Source organism: Pleurodeles waltl, unplaced genomic scaffold, assembly GCF_031143425.1.
Source record: "Pleurodeles waltl isolate 20211129_DDA unplaced genomic scaffold, aPleWal1.hap1.20221129 scaffold_54, whole genome shotgun sequence".
Classification (NCBI taxonomy): Eukaryota; Metazoa; Chordata; class Amphibia; order Caudata; family Salamandridae; genus Pleurodeles; species Pleurodeles waltl.
Genome location: NW_027150248.1, coordinates 2561172 through 2582961, shown reverse-complemented (window position 1 = coordinate 2582961; position 21790 = coordinate 2561172). Strand labels below are relative to the sequence as shown.

General features: G+C 45.9%; 1 pseudogene; it reads right to left on the bottom strand.

Moving 5' to 3' along the window:
• The window catches only part of LOC138278710 (zinc finger protein 208-like), a 236817-nt pseudogene that overhangs the window by 193837 nt on the left and 21190 nt on the right, over positions 1 to 21790 (bottom strand).

Here is a 21790-nt window from a genome sequence, read left to right as displayed (position 1 = left end):
AGTAAGTTTAGCTTAGGTTAGTTAGGGACAGTTGTGGGTTAGGAGTAGTCAGGTTAGATTAGTGTAGGTATGACTTTTCCCTTAGTTGCCTCTGGTGTGAATACATATGAATAAATATATAGTTAACCCTTTGCGTTATGTGTTAACTGCTACTTGATCATGGCCTTGACATCAGTGTAGGTGATTGTTGTTCTATGACATTTGTGTCCTATGCTACACACCGAAGAAAAAAGAGGTTTCAAACGGCAGCCACCCCTGTGCTAACTTGGTAAGTATCCACCATTTGATAGAACCACCATTCGTAGTTTACATGGATCACAAAGGATTTGTGTTGATGAGTATGTTTTCTACATCACAAAGTGTGCTTCCAGACTTGGTATTGTGGGTAATTTCTTAGGTCGGACTGCAGTGTGATGTTCAGGGACATCTTTGTAGATGAGGTGTTGTTAACACTCTTGTCTTCATTACTGACATAGATCATGTGTGCAAAAATTCAGCATGACTTCCCTTCATGGAAGTATACTCAGAAAGGGTGATTGATGCTGTGTTTAGTTGTGTTTGCTTAGATTAGACTGCATAATTTAATGTTTTAGTATTGCATGGTGCCCACATTTATCAGCCACCATTAGTTGACTTTGATTGCGATTGATGGAACATTATTCTGTCCAACACAGCATGATTGTGTGTGGTTTGTCCCTTCATCAGTTATTCTCCTCAGGATGGTCAGGCTATGATGCAATCCTGGCCACTGCACAGATGTATCAGACTACATGATGTCAGGACAGTTGTATTGACAAGCTACATGGTAGTCACACAGGCACTTTAGAGTTATCTACTGCACAGTTGATGTGTCAAATTACACAGAGACATATTAGGTGTGCAAGTGCTATTTATTGATAGGTGCTGTAGTGCAAAATGTACATTGTCCATGTTTGCTGAGTCCGTTCTAGTGCATTTTTACATGGTGATCCTACAGAAGGGGTGTGGATGATGCTCCTGACATGCTGGGGTCATGTTACAGACAGTGCAGAGGGACAGGATTTGCCAGTTAGTAGGAGAGAGACATTCACTGGCAATGCTGACAAGTTATACAGTGGTTAGCAGAACAGTCATTTAGTATAGTTGTAGTGAGACTGGCATTTGACAAAACGTAGGACCTTGGTCAAAGTAGGCCATGGTGCAGGGACTAGTGCTTCCGGGTGAATGTGATCTGTTCCATGTCTTCTTCTTCTGATGTGTGTGTTGCCTGCTTTGTCCTTGTTGTTGTTGGTTGTGAAGGGGCAACACACACCTCAGTGTTAGAAGACGTGGAGTCAGACATCCCGGTCGCTGCTCCCTGTGAAGGTCTTAAGGGCAGTACTGCAGCAAGGAGGGCCTGCTGGTTTTTGAGAATAGCAGCTACATCACGATGGTAGGCAGCCAGGTCAGCCCTGAGAGAGTCATGATTGCATTCGTGCATGCAGTGGAAAGTTTGGGGTGCGAGGTATTGTGGCAACTCCCTTACTGCAGTGGTGAATTCCTTTATAGTTTCTTGTAGTCCTTGCAGTATGGATGTTAGGGCTTGCATAGCTGCTGCCTGATCTGCAGATGACATCATGCACGAGCGCACCCCCTCAAGGCTGGCTGCCATATTTTGCATCCCCACCCGCACCTCCTTGGCCAGCTCCCACTGTACTCCAAATACAGTTCTTTCAAAGCTGGTGCCAGTGTCGTCAGAGTCCTCAGCTGTGTAGGAGCTGGCAGGTCTTGCAATTGGGGTGGTGGGTGGTTCTTCTGTGATGGCTGCTTGTTCTGTGCTCCTCCTTGTGACTGAAGGTGGGGTCTGAAGGGTTTCAAGGACCTTTTGGATGGTCTCCTGGGGAATGTTTATGGGCTCGTCATCCATGTCATCAGGGAAATCTGGGACAGGCATATCGGCAGGAGATCCATGTTCCTCTGCAATGAAACAGGGTACAATAAGTGTGTCTGTGTTGTGACAATTTTGACGTAACATGCCAGCCTTTTGATGAATTTACTTTGTGATCTTGTTTGGTATTGGTATCTGCTGTCCTTCATATGGGCATTGTTATAGGCCTATGGCCCACCTGTGTGTCACATGTATGATATTGAGTTATCAGACTTGTCTGCCTAATCGCCTCTAGGTGTTGCTTTGTACCAAATAGGGAATAGCCATCTTTTTGTCCTACTCGACCCTCCGTGTATATCTATTCTTATGGTGAGACCTTTCACTGGCTGTGGTTGTTCTGATTGCCCTGGCAGCACACTTGCCTCTCAGGACCTGCCCCAATCCCTGATTGTTCACATTGACTTAATTGTATTTGACATGTGGCATATCCTATGCATGGCAATGTTTTGATGTGATATGGATGTAGACATTGTTAATGTGTCCAGCTGATGTTGGGTAATGTGTTTAATTGGATTGCCCTGTTTATCGTATCAATGTCCTATTTGGTCCTCTGACTGTGTAGGTGTATTTCAGTGACCAGCTGCATGTGTCCCCTCCTCACTGCTGTTGTCTGAGCAGTATGACATTTGTGATGTAGCCTTGTTAGCCAGGCATGTGAAGGACCCTGACATATGCAGCACGTGAGTGTCCTTAGTGATGTGTCGCTCCTATTGCTGTTTACTTTGGCTGATGTATGTGACAACTATGGGCATTGACATATGAGTGTACTGGGGCCTTTGTCTTGTTTCAGGAGATTGTTGCAGATGTCATCCTCACCCCCTAATTTAGGTATGTATGTTCCATGGGGAGGTTACTGACATTGGCTACTATAGCTGCACAGAGATCAGAGGTGTTAGTGTCAACTGTTGTCGCAGTTACATTGCATTTGTTGTTTTGGCTAGTGGATTGCTGATAGGGCCCTAGTTCATGTAGGAGATATTTTGGCTGATAAGTGCCAGGATGTAAGTTTGACGTAGTGGCCTTCCCTCCTGTCGAGGCTTTCCCTTAGCTCCATTGTTGTCATGACAGGATGCCCCCATGGGACTGTTGTTGGTGTTGTGTAATGTTGTGCCCCAGCTTCTGTATGTGCAGGGCATGCCCCCCTGCCGTGCCCCTTTACCCATGCCACTCCATGTATATGCTGACTTACATGCAATGTGAAGTGGTATTTCCCCCCTGCTTACAGTCAACATTATTGCATTTTAATTCCCCATGCAACTTACCCTGCATGTGTGTTGTCTCGTGGTAGTCTGCACTGTCCTGTCCTTGAATCCCTGTGACGATCTCCTCAGGGATGACGGCTGCGACCATCTCCTCCATGTGGTCCAGGGCCTCCTGGTGTGCTGGACTCCCCCCTCCAGTCTGCAGTGCTGCCTTCCTGTTGCTGGCCATTTTTTCCTTTGTCCTACGTTTGCAGTCATGCCAGTGTTTCTAACACTCGGTGACTGTTCTGCGTACTTCAGCCACACTGTTGATCTTGTCAACAATTTGTTGCCATATGGCCTCTCTCCTACTGATTGGCAACTTCGAGGTGATGAACAGTTGGTGCTGGTGTTCCGTCACCTCTTTAACCAGGATTTCCTGCTCCTCTGCACTGAAGCGACACTTTCTTTTTTTTCTATATATGTCCTGGTTCCTGTATGGATCATCCTGGCTGGTTCCTGGTCTGCTGTCATCTTCCTGGGATCTGTAGTGGCATCTGGGATCCACTGTGGCTCTCCTCTGCTGAAAGGGCAGTGTTCGCGGGTATTTTTGACGCTATTGCGTCAAAAAAATGGCGCTTTCCGGGTTGTGCTGTCATAAATCGACCCACAGTCATTTACGTCGCGCTAACGTTGTTTTCCTTTACGACTTGACGGCGCGATGTGCGTCAAAAAAATTACTCCCACCTGTTGATTGCGCCGCCGTGCGTCAAAGTATAATTTTGACGCCCGCACGGCGCATCGAAATGGCGTTAGCCGGCGGAAAATGTTTGACACAATACTGCAGCGGCGCAGCTTTGCGTCAAAAAGTATAAATATGGCCCTTAGTGTGTGGGCACCCTGGCACTAGCCAAGGTGCTCCCACATTGTTCAGGGCAAATTCCCCGGACTTTGTGAGTGCGGGGACACCATTACACACGTGCACTATACATATGTCACGACATATGTATAGTGTCACAATGGTAACTCCGAACATGGCCATGTAACATGTCTAGGATCATGGAATTGGGGGGACAATTCCATGATCCCCCGAGTCTCTAGCTCAGACCCGGGTCCTGCCAAACTACCTTTCCCGGGGTTTCACTGCAGCTGCTGCTGCTACCAACCCCTCAGACAAGTTTCTGCCCTCCTGGGGTCCAGCCAGGCCTGGCCCAGGAAGGCAGAACAAAGGACTTCCTGAGAGAGAGGGTGTTACACCCTCTCCCTTTGGAAAAAGGTGTCAGGGCTGGGGAGGAGTAGCCTCCCCCAGCCTCTGGAAATGCTTTGATGGGCACAGATGGTGCCCATCTCTGCATAAGCCAGTCTGCACCGGTTCAGGGATCCCTCAGCCCTGCTCTGGCGCGAAACTGGACAAAGGAAAGGGGAGTGACCACTCCCCTGACCTGCACCTCCCCTGGGAGGTGCCCAGAGCTCCTCCAGTGTGCTCCAGACCTCTGCCATCTTGGAAACAGAGGTGCTGCTGGCACACTGGACTGCTCTGAGTGGCCAGTGCCAGCAGGTGACGTCAGAGACTCCTTCTGATAGGCTCCTTCAGGTGTTGCTAGCCTATCCTCTCTCCTAAGTAGCCAAACCTCCTTTTCTGGCTATTTAGGGTCTCTGCTTTGGGGAATTCCTTACATAACGAATGCAAGAGCTCATCAGAGTTCCTCTGCATCTCTCTCTTCACCATCTGCTAAGGAATCGACTGCTGACCGCGCTGGAAGCCTGCAAAACTGCAACAAAGTAGCAAAGACGACTACTGCGACCTTGTAACGCTGATCCTGCCGCCTTCTCAACTGTTTTCCTGGTGGTGCATGCTGTGGGGGTAGTCTGCCTCCTCTCTGCACTAGAAGCTCCGAAGAAATCTTCCGTGGGTCGACGGAATCTTTCCCCTGCAACCGCAGGCACCAAAGAACTGCATCACCGGTCCTCTGGGTCTCCTCTCAGCACGACGAGCGAGGTACCTTGAACTCAGCAACTCTGTCCAAGTGACTCCCACAGTCCAGTGACTCTTCAGTCCAAGTTTGATGGAGGTAAGTCCTTGCCTACCCACGCTAGACTGTATTGCTGGGAACCGCGTGATTTGCAGCTGCTCCTGCTCCTGTGCACTCTTCCAGGATTTCCATTGTGCACAGCCAAGCCTGGGTCCCCGGCACTCTAATCTGCAGTGCACGACCTCCTGAGTTTTCCTCCGGCGTCGTGGGACCCTCCTTTGTGACTTCGGGTGAGCTCCGGTTCACTCCACTTCGTAGTGCCTGTTCCGGCACTTCTGCGGGTGCTGATTGCTTCTGAGTGGGCTCCTTGTCTTGCTGGACGCCCCCTCTGTCTCCTCACGCAGTTGGCGACATCCTGGTCCCTCCTGGGCCACAGCAGCATCCAAAAACCCTAACCGCAACCCTTGCAGCTAGCAAGGCTTGTTTGCGGTCTTTCTGCACAGAAACACCTCTGCACAACTCTTCACGACGTGGGACATCCATCCTCCAAAGGGGAAGTTTCTAGCCCTTGTCGTTCTTGCAGAATATACAGCTTCTACCATCCGGTGGCAGCTTCTTTGCACCCACAGCTGGCATTTCCTGGGCATCTGCCCACTCCCGACTTGATCGTGACTCTTGGACTTGGTCCCCTTGTTCCACAGGTACTCTCGTCCGGAAATCCATTGTTGTTGCATTGCTGGTGTTGGTCTTCCTTGCAGAATTCCCCTATCACGACTTCTGTGCTCTTTGGGGAACTTAGGTGCACTTTGCACCCACTTTTCAGGGTCTTGGGGTGGGCCATTTTTCTAACCCTCACTGTTTTCTTACAGTCCCAGCGACCCTCTACAAGGTCACATAGGGTTGGGGTCCATTCGTGGTTCGCATTCCACTTCTAGAGTATATGGTTTTTGTTGCCCCTATCCCTATGTGCCCCCATTACATTCTATTGTGACTATACATTGTTTGCACTGTTTTCTATTGCTATTACTGCATATTTTGGTATTGTGTACATATATCTTGTGTAAATTTGCTATCCTCATACTGAGGGTACTCACTGAGATACTTTGGCATATTGTCATAAAAATAAAGTACCTTTATTTTTAGTATATATGTGTATTGTGTTTTCTTATGATATTGTGCATATGACACTAGTGGTACTGTAGGAGCTTCACTCGTCTCCTAGTTCAGCCTAAGCTGCTCTGCTAAGCTACCTTTTCTATCAGCCTAAACTGCTAGACACCCCTCTACACTAATAAGGGATACCTGGGCCTGGTGCAAAGTGTAAGTACCCCTTGGTACCCACTACAAGCCAGTCCAGCCTCCTACAATGTGTACAAAGGCTACTCCTCCCCAGCCCTGACACCTTTTTCCAAAGGGAGAGGGTGTAACACCCTCTCTCTGAGCAAGTCCTTTGTTCTGCCATCCTGGGCCAAGCCTGGCTGGACCCCAGGAGGGCAGAAACCTGCTCGAGGGGTTGGCAGCAGCAGCAGCTGCAGTGAAACCCCTGAAAAGGCAGTTTGGCAGTACCAGGGTCTGAGCTACAGACCCGTGGGATCATGGGATTGTGAAAACTATGCCAGTATGGCATAGATGGGGCAATTCCATGATCATAGACATGTTACATGGCCATATTCGGAGTTACCATTGTGAAGCTACACATAGGTAGTGACCTATGTGTAGTGCACACGTGTAATGGTGTCCCCGCACTCACAAAGTCCGGGGAATTTGCCCTGAACAATGTGGGGGCACCTTGGCTACTGCCAGGGTGCCCACACACTAAGTAACTTTGCACCTAACCTTTACCAGGTAAAGGTTAGACATATAGGTGACTTATAAATTACTTAAGTGCAGTGGTAAATGGCTGTGAAATAACGTGGACGTTATTTCACTCAGGCTGCAGTGGCTACAATGGCCTGTGTAAGAATTGTCAGAGCTCCCTATGGGTGGCAAAAGGAATGCTGCAGCCCATAGGGATCTCCTGGAACCCCAATACCCTGGGTACCTCAGTACCATATACTAGGGAATTATAAGGGTGTTCCAGTATGCCAATGTAAATTGGTGAAATTGGTCACTAGCCTGTTAGTGACAATTTTGAAAGCAATGAGAGAGCATAACCACTGAGGTTCTGGATAGCAGAGCCTCAGTGAGACAGTTAGTCATAACACACGTAACACATGCAGGCACAATTATGAGCACTGGGGCCCTGGCTGGCAGGGTCCCAGTGACACATACAACTAAAACAACATATATACAGTGAAAAATGGGGGTAACATGCCAGGCAAGATGGTACTTTCCTACACACATACAACTAAAACAACATATATACAGTGAAATATGGGGGTAACATGCCAGGCAAGATGGTACTTTCCTACACAACCCCCCCCTCAAACGAAGGACAATAAGACTAGCCATGACCTGATGAGTCTTCATTGTCTAAGTGGAAATATCTGGAGAGTCCATCTGCATTGGAGTGGGTACTCCCAGGTCTATGTTCCACTGTATAGTCCATTCCCTGTAGAGATATGGACCACCTCAACAATTTAGGGTTTTCACCTTTCATTTGTTTTAGCCAAAGTAGAGGTTTGTGGTCTGTCTGAACAATGAAGTGAGTGCCAAACAGGTATGGCCTCAACTTCTTCAGTGCCCAGACCACAGCAAAGGCCTCCCTCTCTATGGCAGACCAACGCTTTTCTCTAGGGGTCAACCTCCTGCTGATAAAAGCAACAGGTTGATCCTGGCCCTCAGAATTGAGTTGTGATAAGACTGCCCCTACCCCTAATTCAGATGCATCAGTTTGAACAATGAATTTCTTGGAGTAACATGGGCTTTTTAGGACAGGTGCAGAGCACATGGCCTGTTTTAGCTCCTCAAAAGCTTTCTGACAGTTAGCTTTCCACAATACCTTTTTAGGCATTTTCTTTGAAGTGAGGTCATTAAGAGGGGCTGCTCTAGAGCCATAGTTCTTTATGAACCTCCTGTAATACCCAGTGAGGCCTAAGAATGCTCTCACCTCGGTCTGAGTTGTAGGGGGAACCCAATCTATGATAGTTTGGACTTTCCCCTGAAGTGGTGCAATCTGTTCTCCACCTACAAGGTGTCCCAGATAAACCACTTTCCCCTGCCCTATCTGGCACTTTGAAGCCTTGATAGTGAAGCCTGCCTTTTGCAGGGCCTCTAAAACTTTCCATAGGTGGACCAGGTGATCATCCCAGGTGGAGCTAAAGACAGCTATATCATCTAGATAGGCTGCACTAAAAGCCTCCAACCCTTGCAGGACAAACCTCTGAAAAGTGGCAGGTGCATTTTTCAAACCAAAGGGCATTACTGTGAATTGGTAGTGCCCTCCAAGGTAGTCGAAAATGCAGTTTTTGCTTTAGCATCCTCTGATAACTTGATCTGCCAATACCCTGCAGTCAAATCAGAGGTGCTTAGATGCTTGGCAGATGCCAGTGTATCTATTAGCTCATCTGCCCTGGGTATAGGGTGAGCATCAGTTTTAGTTACCTGGTTGAGAACTCTGTAATCCACACAAAATCTCATTTCCCTTTTCCCATCTTTGGAATGAGGTTTTGGTACAAGTACCACAGGAGAGGCCCATGGACTTTCAGAGTGCTCAACCACTCCCGGTTCAAGCATTTTCTGAACTTCTTGTTTTATGCAGTCCCTGACATGGTCAGGCTGCCTATAGATCTTACTTTTGACAGGCAAGTTGTCTCCAGTATGTATAGTGTGCTCACACCAAGAAGTGGTGCCTGGCACAGTAGAAAAGAGTTCAGAAAACTGACCTAGGAGATTTATGCAGTGGTCTTTCTGCTCAGCAGTAAGGCAATCTGCTAAAACTACACCTTCCACTAGAGCATCTTGTTCTGTGGAAGAGAAGAGATCAGGGAGAGGGTCACTCTCTTCTTCCTGTCCTTCATCTGTTGCCATGAGCAGGGTGAGATCAGCCCTGTAATAGTAGGGTTTCAGGCGATTGATATGGAGCACCCTAAGGGGACTCCTGGCAGTGCCTGAGTCAACCAAGTAGGTGACTTCTCCCTTCTTTTCAACAATAATGTGGGGTCCACTCCATTTGTCTTGGAGTGCTCTTGGGGCCACAGGCTCCAAGACCTACACTTTCCTCCCTGGTTGGTACTGAATCAGAACAGCCTTCTGGTCATGCCATTGCTTTTGGAGCTCTTGGCTGGCCTGAATGTTTTTGCTGGCCTTTTTCATATACTCAGACATTCTGGATCTTAGGCCAAGTACATAGTCCACTATGTCTTGCTTAGGTGCTTTTAAAGGTTGTTCCCAACCCTCCTTTACAAGTGTTAGAGGACTTCTTACAGGGTGTCCAAATAGGAGTTCAAAGGGGCTGAAGCCCACTCCTTTTTGGGGTATGTCCCTGTAAGCAAAAAGGAGGCAAGGTAACAGGACATCCCATCTCCTCCTGAGTTTTTCAGGGAGTCCCATTATCATTCCTTTGAGAGTTTTGTTAAACCTCTCAACCAGTCCATTTGTTTGTGGATGATAAGGCGTGGTGAATTTGTATGTTACACCACATTCCTTCCACATGGCCTTTAAGTATGCAGACATAAAGTTGCTACCCCTGTCTGATACCACCTCTTTTGGGAAACCCACTCTGGAAAAGATTCCCAGGAGGGCTTTTGCCGCTGCAGGAGCTGTAGTGGTCCTTAGAGGAATTCCTTCAGGATATTTTGTGGCATGGTCCACTACCACCAAGATAAACCTATTGCCTGAAGCAGTAGGAGGGTCAAGGGGGCCAACTACGTCAACCCCTACCCTTTCAAAGGGAACCCCAACCACAGGCAGTGGAATAAGGGGAGCCTTTGGGGTGCCACCTATTTTGCCACTGGCTTGACAGGTGACACAGAACTTACAAAATTCCTTTGTGTCCTCTGACATTCTAGGCCAATGAAACAGGGGGACAAGCCTATCCCATGTTTTCATCTGCTCCAAATGTCCAGCCAAGGGAATGTCATGGGCTAGAGTTAGGAGGAACTCTCTGTATTGCAGGGGAATAACCAATCTCCTGGCAGCTCCAGGTTTTGGGTCCCTTGCCTCTGTATACAAGAGGTTGTCCTCCCAGTAAACTCTGTGAGAGTCACTGACATCCCCATTTTGCTGTTTGACAGCTTGCTGTCTTAGACCCTCTAGTGTGGGACATGTCTGCCGTGCCACACTCAGCTCCTCCCTGGCAGGCCCCCCTCCACCCAAAATCTTAGCAGTGTCTGCTTCCAGCTCCTCTGGTGAAGGTTCAGCACAGGGGGGAAATTCTTCTTCCTCAGAAGTAGAATCATCTGTAGAGGGAGGGATAATAAGTAGTGATTTACCTTTACTAACCCTAGCTTTAGGGAGCACTTGGTCCATTGTTCCAGGATTAAAGTCACCCTGTCCTTTTTGCTTTTTGGCCTGAGCCCTTGTCAAAACAAAAATATGCCCAGCATTGCTGCATGAGCCTCCAACTCCACTTCTGCCCAAGCTTATGTCTCTAAATCGTTCCCTAGTAGACAGTCTGCAGGTAAATCTGAGGCAACCACAACTTTCTTTGGACCAGTAACCCCCCCAGTTGAGATTCACAACAGCCATGGGGTGGCTAAGAGTGTTGTTATGAGCATCAGTCCCTTGGTACTGGTGACCAAGTAGGTGTTGTTCAGGGTGGAACAGTTTCTCTATTACCATGGTAACACTGGCACCTGTGTCCCTGTAGGCCTGAACCTCAACACCATTTATTAGGGGAAGTTGCTTGTACTTATCCATATTAAGAGGACAAGCAACCAAGGTGGCCAAATCAATGGCACCTTCAGAGACTAACACAGCCTCTGTGGTCTCCCTAACAAGACCAACCCCAACTAAATTACCAAAAGTGAGCCCAGCTACTCCCTTGGATTGGCTATTGGTAGGTTTGCTCCCACCACCACTGCTATTACTAGGGGCACTAGGTGTAGCAGCAGGGGTTGTGGTAGTGGGAGGCTTGGTGCTTTTCTTTGGACAACTGGCATCAGTTGTCCAGTGGCCTTTTACTTTACATAAATAGCACCATGGTTTCTTTACTTGATTAGAAGAAGATGTGGACCCACCACCCCCACCAGAGTGTTTTTGTGGGCCTGATGAAGACTCATTTTTAGATTTGTCCCCACCCTTGTCTGAAGACTTACCATCCTTCTTCTTGCCATCCTTGTCACCCCCTGTATGAACTTTTCTGTTCACTCTTGTTCTGACCCATTTGTCTGCCTTTTTTCCCAATTCTTGGGGAGAGGTCAGATCTGAGTCCACTAGATATTGGTGTAACAAATCAGACACACAGTTATTAAGAATATGCTCTCTCAGGATCAAGTTATACAGGCTTTCATAGTCAGAAACTTTACTGCCATGTAACCACCCCTCCAAGGCCTTCGCTGAATGGTCAACAAAGTCTACCCAGTCTTATGAAGACTCCTTTTTGGTTTCTCTGAACATAATCCTGCACTGTTCAGTGGTTAAGCCATAACCATCCAGGAGTGCCTTCTTTAAAACTGTAAAATTATTGGCACCACTTTCCTTCACAGTAAGGAGCCTATCCCTACCTTTTCCACTAAATGATAGCCATAGGATAGCAGCCCACTGCCTTTGAGGGACCCCCTGTACAACACAGGCCCTCTAAAGTGCAGCAAACCACTTGTTAATGTCATCCCCCTCCTTGTAAGGGGGAACTATCTTGTGCAGATTCCTAGAATCATGCTCTTTCACAGGATTACTATCTGTAATACTGCTGCTGCCACCATGGGGTCCAAACCCCAACCTCTGCCTTTCTTTTTCTAAGTCTAAAGTTTTCCTGTCTAGAGCCAGCTGTTGCTGTGTAAGCTTCAGCCTGGTCTCTTCCACTGGCAATCTATTGAGCTCCCTTTCTAACATTCTGTCATCAGGGTGGGTGGGTTGGGCATGCTTAGACACAGAAGAATGGTGTGAATGAACAGAGGGAGACCTGTCCCTAATAGTTGGCACTCTAACAACCTGGCCTGCAGGAGTGAAACCCCTACTGTGATGAGAGCTCACATTAGTACCAGTGATGCTAGGTGGCCTGCTAAGGGGCAGGTTGGGAAGAATACCATCTAACATTCTTACTGGGGCTACCCCAGAAACAGAGTGTGAACCATCTGCTAATTTCTCACCTGATGTGCCACCTAAGGCCTTATCATTTTCAATGAGCATATTAATCAACAATTCTCTAGAGGGATTCTTCCCTACCCCTAAACGTCTATCAATGCAGAGACTCCTTGCACCTTTCCAGCTAAGGTGGTCATAAGCAGTGCTGGCCAGATCAAGAGTAAGACCTGTACCAGAAATGAAAGAAAAAGGTTTAAGGGAGAGAAAAAGAAAGAAAAAGTTCCAGAACTTTTTAAGGAAACAGAAAAAAAACTTTTTCAACTTTTAAGAAACAGTTTGAAAGTTTAGAGGTACTTTTCAGCACTTAGCAATAAAGTAAGAGAAGAAAAGCAAAACATTTTGGTTAAGTGTACATACACTGAACTTGTTTTGTATATTTTTCTCTTATGAAAAGTACAAAATGACAAAGTGGTAAGTAGTTGCAAGTACTTATCCCACCGCTGCACAACCAATGTAGGAGGCTGGCCTGGTTTTTAGTGGTACCAAGGGGTACTTACACTCTGCACCAGGTCCAGTTATCCCTTATTAGTGTAGAAGAGGTGTTCTAGCAGCTTAGGCTGATAGAAGAGGGTAGCTTAGCAGAGCAGCTTAGGCTGAACTAGGAGACATGCAAAGCTCCCACTATACCACTGGTGTCATATGCACAATATCATAAGAAAACACAATACACAGATGACAATATGCCAAAAGTATCTCAGTGAGTACCCTCAGTATGAGGATAGCAAATATACACAAGATATATGTACACAATACCAAAAATATGCAGTAATAGCAATAGAAAGCAATGCAAGCAATGTACAGTCACAATAGATTGCAATGAGAGCACATAGGTATAGGGGCAACACAAACCATATACTCCAAAAGTGGAATGCGAACCACGAATGGACCCCAAACCTATGTGAGCTTGTAGAGGGTCGCTGGGACTGTAAGAAAACAGTGAGGGTTAGAAAAATAGCCCACCCCAGGACCCCGAAAAGTAGGTGTAAAGTGCACCTATATTCCCTAGAGAGCACAGAAGTCGTGATAGGGGAATTCTGCAAGGAAGACCAACACCAGCAATGCAACAAAGATGGATTTCCGGACGAGAGTACCTGTGGAATAAGGGGACCAAGTCCAAGAGTCGCGACAAAGTCGAGATTGGGCAAATGCCCAGGAAATGCCAACTGAGGATGCAAAGAAGCTGCCACCGGATGGTAGAAGCTGTGGATTCTGCAAGAACGAAGAGGACTAGGAACTTCCCCTTTGGAGGATGGATGTCTGACGTCGTGAAGAAGCTTGCAGAGGTGTTCCCACGCTGAAAGACCGCAAACAAGCCTTGCTAGCTGCAAGGGTCGCGGTTAGGGTTTTTAGATGCTGCTGTGGCCCAGGAGGGACCAGGATGTCGCAAATTGCGTGAGGAGACAGAGGGGGCGCCCAGCAAGATAGGGAGCCGTCACAGGAGCAGGCAGCACCCACAGAAGTGCCAGAACAGGCACTACGAAGAAGAGTGAACCGGAGCTCACCTGAAGTCACAAAAGGAGATCCCACGACGCCGGAGGACAACTCAGGAGGTTGTGAACTGCAGGTTAGAGTGTCAGGACCCAGGCTTGGCTGTGCACAAAGGAAATCCTGGAAGAGTGCACAGGAGCTGGAGCAGCTGCAAATCACGCGGTACCCAGCAATGCAGTCTAGTGTGGGGAGGCAAGGACTTACCTCCACCAAACTTGGACTGAAGAGTCACTGGACTGTGGGAGTCACTTGGACAAAGTTGTTGAGTTCCAGGGACCACGCTCGTTGGGCTGAGAGGGGACCCAGAGGACCGGTGATGCAGTTCTTTTGGTGCCTGCGGTTGCAGGGGCAGGATTCCGTCGTCCCACGGGAGATTTCTTCAGAGCTTCTAGTGCAGAGAGGAGGCAGGCTACCCTCACAGCATGCACCACCAGGAAAACAGTCGAGAAGGCGGCAGGATCAGCGATACAAGGTTGCAGTAGTCGTCTTTGCTACTTTGTTGCGGTTTTGCAGGCTTCCTGAGCAGTCAGCGGTCGATTCCGTGGCACAAGGTGAAGAGAGAGATGCAGAGGAACTCTGATGAGGTCTTGCATTCGTTATCTAAAGAATTTCCCAAAGCAGAGACCCTAAATAGCCAGAAAAGGAGGTTTGGCTACCTAGGAAGGAGGATAGGCTAGCAACACAGGTAAGAGCCTATCAGAAGGAGTCTCTGATGTCACCTGCTGGCACTGGCCACTCAGAGCAGTCCAGTGTGCCAGCAGCACCTCTGTTTCCAAGATGGCAGAGGTCTGGAGCACACTGGAGGACCCTGGGCACCTCCCCTGGGAGGTGCAGGTCAGGGGAGTGGTCACTCCCCTTTCCTTTGTCCAGTTTCGCGCCAGAGCAGGGCTGGGGGGTCCCTGAACCGGTGTAGACTGGCTTATGCAGAGATGGGCACCATCTGTGACCATCAAAGCATTTCCAGAGGCTGGGGGAGGCTACTCCTCCCCAGCCCTGCCACCTTTTTCCCAAAGGGAGAGGGTGTAACACCTTCTCTCTGAGGAAGTCCTTTGTTCTGCCTTCCTGGGCCAAGCCTGGCTGGACCCCAGGAAGGCAGAAACCTGTCTGAGGGGTTGGCAGCAGCAGCAGCTGCAGTGAAACCCCAGGAAAGGCAGTTTGGCAGTACCCGGGTCTGTGCTAGAGACTCGGGGGATCATGGAATTGTCTCCCCAATGCCATCTTAGACATGTTACATGGCCATGTTCGGAGTTACCATTGTGACGCTGTACATAGGTATTGACCTATGTCCAGTGCACGTGTGTAATGGTGTCCCTGCACTCACAAAGTCCGGGGAATTTGCCCTGAACGATGTGGGGGCACCTTGGCTAGTGCCAGGGTGCCCGCACACTAAGTAACTTAGCACCCAACCTTTACCAGGTAAAGATTAGACATATAGGTGACTTATAAGTTACTTAAGTGCAGTGGTAAATGGCTGTGAAATAACGTGGACGTTATTTCACTCAGGCTGCAGTGGCAGGCCTGTGTAAGAATTGTCAGAGCTCCCTATGGGTAGCAAAAGAAATGCTGCAGCCCCTAGGGATCTCCTGAAACCCCAATACCCTGGGTACCTCAGTACCATATATTAGGGAATTATAAGGCTGTTCCAGTATGCCAATGTGAATTGGTGAAATTGGTCACTAGCCTGTTAGTGACAATTTGGAACGCAATGAGAGAGCATAACCACTGAGGTTCTGGTTAGCAGAGCCTCAGTGAGACAGTTAGTCATCACACAGGGAACACATACAGGGCACACTTATGAGCCCTGGGGCCCTGGCTGGCAGGGTCCCAGTGACACATACAACTAAAACAACATATATACAGTGAAATATGGGGGGTAACATGCCAGGCAAGATGGTACTTTCCTACAATGTGGGATTTAACTATTTCACTGCATTCTTCAAACAGAATCTGCTGGTTCATTGGTTTCATTCTGGTAAAAATAGGAGCTCGACAAGTCACAAAATTCATGGAAGGAGCCACGCCGGAGAAGAGCTAAGGGTCAGACTTAGTTATAAGGCCCAAAGAACGAGCAGATGCATCAACTGATTCAATGTGTAAGTAATGCGGAGCTAAGGGTCAGACTTAGTTATAAGGCTGTAGTGAAATATGTGTTTTTGACCACTGACTTTGTGTTGCACTACTTTGCACCTGGATTAGTTGTTCAGTGTTCACCAATTGCAGACTACATTTTGTATTCAGTTCAGCTGCCTATTGACTTTATCATAGTGTCACACACTGCCATGTTAAATGTGCTGAGAATATTCTACATTGTACACTGTGCTTGTTTTCGTATTCTTTCTCACTGAAGGACATATTATCACTGAACAGTTAGTCATTCAGCACGACAAGACTGATTCAATGTGTAAGTAACACGGAGCTAAGGTCACGCTTAGTTATAAGGCCAAAAGAACAAGCAGATGCGTCAACTGATTCCATGTGTAAGTAACGCAGAGCTAAGGGTCAGACTTAGATATAAGGCCCAAAGAACGAGCTGATGCATCAACTATTCAATGTGTAAGTAATGGGGAGCTAAGGGTCACTCTTTCCAACTGATTCAATGCGTAAGTAATGCAAAGCTAAGGGTCAGACTTAGTTATAAGGCCCAAAGGACGAGTGGATGCATCAACTGATTCAATGCGTAAGTAATGCGAAGCTAAGGGTCAGACTTAGTTATAAGGCCCAAAGAACGAGCAGATGCATCAACTGATTCAATATGTAAGTAATGCGAAGCTAAGGGTCAGACTTAGTTATAAGGTCCAAAGAACGAGCAGATGCATCAACTGATTCAATGTGCAAGTAATGCGGAGCTAAGGGTCAGACTTAGTTATAAGGCCCAAAGAACGAGCAGATGCATCAACTGATTCAATATGTAAGTAATGCGAAGCTAAGGGTCAGACTTAGTTATAAGGTCCAAAGAACGAGCAGATGCATCAACTGATTCAACGTGTAAATGATGCAGCAAAAGTTATGTAAAAACAAGGTATATTCTTTCAGATTAAAAGTAGGTTATCTCCTGAACACCTGTGCTTCACTTTAGTTCAATACATATACTGCAGCGGCATTTGTTCATAGTAATATGTACATTTTACCATTGGAGTTTCCCATCTCCAGAGCCCTGACAACACGTCCATGAGTGAACCAATAGGTGTCAATTTGTCATCTGCACTGTATTTATACTGACTATTTTTGTATATGAGACAGTCTTATAGCGTGTTAAACTACATGAAAGTGAACTCAGTATGTGTAAAACGTGAGGTAAGGCAGGATAGGATACTTACTTCACTGACAAAAACAAGGCTACAGGAATGTTATACTTAGAAAAAAGAATTTAAAAAAAACCTTAGGAATTGACTGAAAAAAACTAAAGTTACAGGGACATTACATGGCTGTGGAATAGCTACATAGTTTGCCTTTGCCAGAATTCTAGCGCTGGATGGGGCATATGTAAGAAAAGTGATACTGCACCACGTGCAGCGCCACTTTCCTTGCGCCCCTTAGCACCCCGCTACCACCACCATGTGTGCGCTGTATCTAAGATACGCACCATGGCGCAGGGTAGGGGGCAATAGCATCATTTTTATTGACGCTATTGATGTACTCTGCAAAATACTGGCGCTACTCTTGCAGAGTACATAGACGCCCATTATTTAATGCATGTATTGTGCCGCTCTGTAAATATGGTGCGGGATTTCAGCCTCATTGGGCCACATTAATGTCATAAATAATGACGTTAACTTCTGACAAGGTGGCGCTAGGGGGCTATAAATATGCCCCTATGTTCTTACTGGGCTCAGAGGCACAGCCTCCTATTTTATGAACAAAAAGCACAAAAAGCCAACTTTGTTCGAGACACAGGAAGAGCAACATTCTCAATGTGATCTTTGCAGGTGCGTTTTTAACAAAAATCAGACCCTCAATTAAATATAACTTTATAGCTGCTCACCCTTCACCCGTTCATGGTTGTCATAGTATTATGAAAAACTCTTTGTACTGGGCTCCTTCATTCCACAATAATTCCTATAAAGAATTGTGCCATCATATCCTGATTCTGTCCTTTAACTAGTTAGGATTTGGTTGAATGACTCTCTGTAAATAAGAAACTCATAAGACACATTTATATACAATTAATCTAACAGTGAATCCTTTACGTAGTGAGCAGTGAGCCAAGAACCAGCTCAATGTTAAATATCTCTGGGAAGTGCCACTATGACGGGTGCATTGACAGGTGCATGTGATGATTGACATTAGCATTGCTTCTTTCCTTTTCAGGGCTTGGGTGGTAAATGTTGTGCACTGCAAGCATTAACCCTTAGAGTTACAGCTCACATTCACCTCCTTTCACGTGTGCTTTTGGAAACTACCAGTGAATCATCAATATTGTATGGAAACGACCAACCCCCACGATCAGCTGTGAACATTCACCAACGTGTAATTGTTATTTCTTCTTGCAGGGACTCAGTCCAAGTGTGTTGGGTTTATGGGTTTTATCACTAATCCATTAGGTTAGCTGAAAATACCCTTGTTAGTCCCAGTATTGTTCATAGTGCTGCTTTTACAGGTAGCATGAAGAGGTGTGTTTGGATGTTTTTCCTTGCAACTGCATAAAAACCAACAATGTTTCTTTAATTTTAGTCAACATTGTGCTAGTCTCCCAGTGTGCTTCCTGATATATCATGCTGTTTTGCTATGTGTACAAAAGTAAACAATCACTGAGACTAGACACTTTTATAATTCTACAGGTATCGATATTTATTTCTTTTCTTTTCTGACTAGCTGGTTCTTCTATCATCTGGTATTTGAATGTCCCACATCATTGACATTTTATCTTTCTCTGTAATTCCTTCATGTCAAAATAACTGCACTTTTTTGCTCCTGTATATGTCCTCAGATGGTTCAATATTATTGGTAATGTTCTTAAGTTCTTTCCGGATTCGTGGCACCTCTAGGAATATTTCCATGAGTTGAATTAAGGTGTATGTTCGCTGAGGACTTCACACTTTCAGTGCACTTCTATATTTTCCCACTGTGTGTTCGCTCATGACTTCGGAGAGCTGATAATTGACAAAAGCACTTCTGACATTCATTGCAATGATATCGTTTTTCTTCTGTGTGCATTTGTTGATGCATCCATAGATTTAATAACTGACAAAAGATATTCACAACTTCACTGCACCTGAAAGGCTTTTCCGCAGTGTGTGTCCACTGCTGAATCCTAATGTTAACAAGTCCCTAAAACTATTTTCACATTCATAGCATTTGACTAAAGCTCCTCACATATTCACTGCACTTGAATGGATTTCCACTGTGTGTGTTCCTTGATATATTTGTAGGCCTGGTAAACTAAAGCTCTTAACACATTCAGGGTAATTGAAAGGCTGTTCCCCTATGAGTGTTCGCTGATGAATCCGTAATGTTGGCACGTTCCTAAACCTACTTCCATTTTAATTGTAATGGTATTGTTTTTCCTCTGTGTGTTTGCTGAGGTCTTTGTAGTTTTGATAATCAAATGACTCTCTTTCTACATTCATTGCACCTTTACGTTTTTTTCCCCGGTGTGTATTAGTTGATGTCTTTGTAGGCCTGATAAGTGACTAAAGCTCTTCATACAATTCACTGCACTTTGTTTTTCTCCTGTTTGCATTCGCTGATGATTCCTTATTGCTGAAGAGTCACTAAAACTACTGCCGGATTCACAACAATGTCAGGGGTTTTACCCCAGTGTGTGTTCGCTGATGGCTTTGTAGGTTTGATAATTGTCTAAAGCTCTTCACACATTCACTGCACTTGAAAAACTTGAATGGTTTTTCCCCTGTGTGTGTACGCTGATGGCTTTGTAGGTTCGATAATTGACTAAAGCTCTTCACACATTCACTGCACTTGAATGGTTTTTCCCCTGTGTGTGTTCGCTGATGACTTTGTAATTGCGATGACAGACTAAAGCACTTCACACATTCACTGCACTTGAATGGTTTTTCCCCTGTGTGTGTTCGCTGATGACTTTGTAATTGTGATGACAGACTAAAGCACTTTACACATTCACTGCACTTGAATGGTTTTTCCCCTGTGTGTGTTCGCTGATGAGTCCTGAGGTTTGAGGAAGAACTAAAACTACTTCCACATTCGGTGCAATGATATGGCTTTTCCCCTGTGTGTGTTCGCTGATGTTCTTGGAGGTGTGATAACCGACTAAAGCTCTTCACACATTCGCTGCACTTGAATGGCTTTTCCCCTGTGTGTGTTTTCTTATGAATCCAGAGATTTGAGGAATTACTAAAACTACTTCCACATTCATTGCAATGGTATGGTTTTTCCCCTGTGTGTGTTCGCTGATGACTTTGTAATTGCGATGACAGACTAAAGCACTTTACACATTCACTGCACTTGAATGGTCTTTCCGCAGTGTGTGTTTGCTGATGCTTCCTTAATGTTGTGTAAAGACTAAAATTACTTCCACAGTCACTGCAATGGTATGGTTTTTCCCCTGTGTGTGTACGATGATGTCTTTGGAGGTGTGATGATTGACTAAAGCTCTTCACACATTCACTGCACTTAAAAGGTTTTTCCCCTGTGTGTGTTCGCTGATGAATCCCTAATGATGAAGCATAACTAAAAGTGCTGCCACATTCACTGCACTTGAATGGTCTTTCCCCAGTGTGTGTTCGTTGATGCCGTTTTAGGACTGATAATTGACTAAAGCCCTTCACACATTCACTGCACTTGAATGGTTTTTCCCCGGTGTGTATTTGTTGATGCTGTTTTAGGAGTGATGATTGACTAAAGCTCTTTACACATTCACTGCACTTGAACAGTTTTTCCCCGGTGTGTGTTCGCTGATGCTTATTTAGGGCTGATAATCGACTAAAGCTCTTCTCGCATTCACTGCACTTGTATGGTTGTTCTCCTCTGCGTGTTTGCTGATGGCTCTGTAAGTCTGGTAATTGACTGATGCTCTTCACACATTCACTGGACTTGAATGTTTTTTTTCCTGTGTGAGTTTGCTGATGGTGCTTCAATTGAGATGAGAAACTAAAGCTCTCGCTAAATGTGTTTGCTTTGTTTTTCTTGGTTAGTGTCTGTGGGTCGGGTATATATTTGTCTACAGCCCAAGTCTGTGCTTCCCGATGAGCCATATGGCTGATAAAGCACTTGCACGTTTGGTTTCTGATTTAACAATAACATGCAATAGCCATTAAATACTTGCCACACTCATAATATGTATAAGGTTTCTTTGCAGGCGATTGTGCCTTTAGATTGGATTGGTTATGCACGCTTGTGGGTAACGATTCATCTTCATTCTATCTGGTGCAAATTGGGACAGTTCGCTGTATTGTAGACAGCAGGACTCCTATTTTCTTACCCTTTAGTTGTCTGGCTCCACTCTGTTGTGCTTTTCTCTGGTTGCTATGGTTTGACCAGAAAGTTTACAATACACCTAGAGCACTGAATTGTTGTCTGTTATCACTTTAGAAAACAAATCACTGCTATAACTACATCACACCGATCCCATGATCAGAGTTGGTGTTGGACACCTGTTTATTCAGGAGGTGGTTTGTTATTGTTGTTGCCTTAATTTTCTAGAAGTCACTTCTTCGTCCCGTGGTGTGAAGGGGGAACAGCTCAGTCTCTTACATCCACTGAATTGCCCACGGCTGCTTCTTCCAGGATCAGTTTATGTGCAGGTTCCTCTGTCGCTTACTGCATTGATGTTTTCCTGAATACCGGAGCTCATTGCTGGTGACTGTTTTTTGCAGATTTGCAGTTTTATCTTCATTATTCATAATAATTTCATGCATTCAAGGCTTGCTTTCTGTTGGATGTAAAGAGATTTAAAATTACTAAATGGAAACATAATGGAATCTGAATACAGAATATTTAACTCATTGTAAATGACATCTCTTCTTTACCTTCTTTGAAACTTAGCAAGGAATGTTTCACATGCTACTGGTACAGTTTTAGGGAGATGCACATTTAAAAAAGAACTGATTGTAGAAAAAGAGAGGGATCAGGGTGGGCTGCTG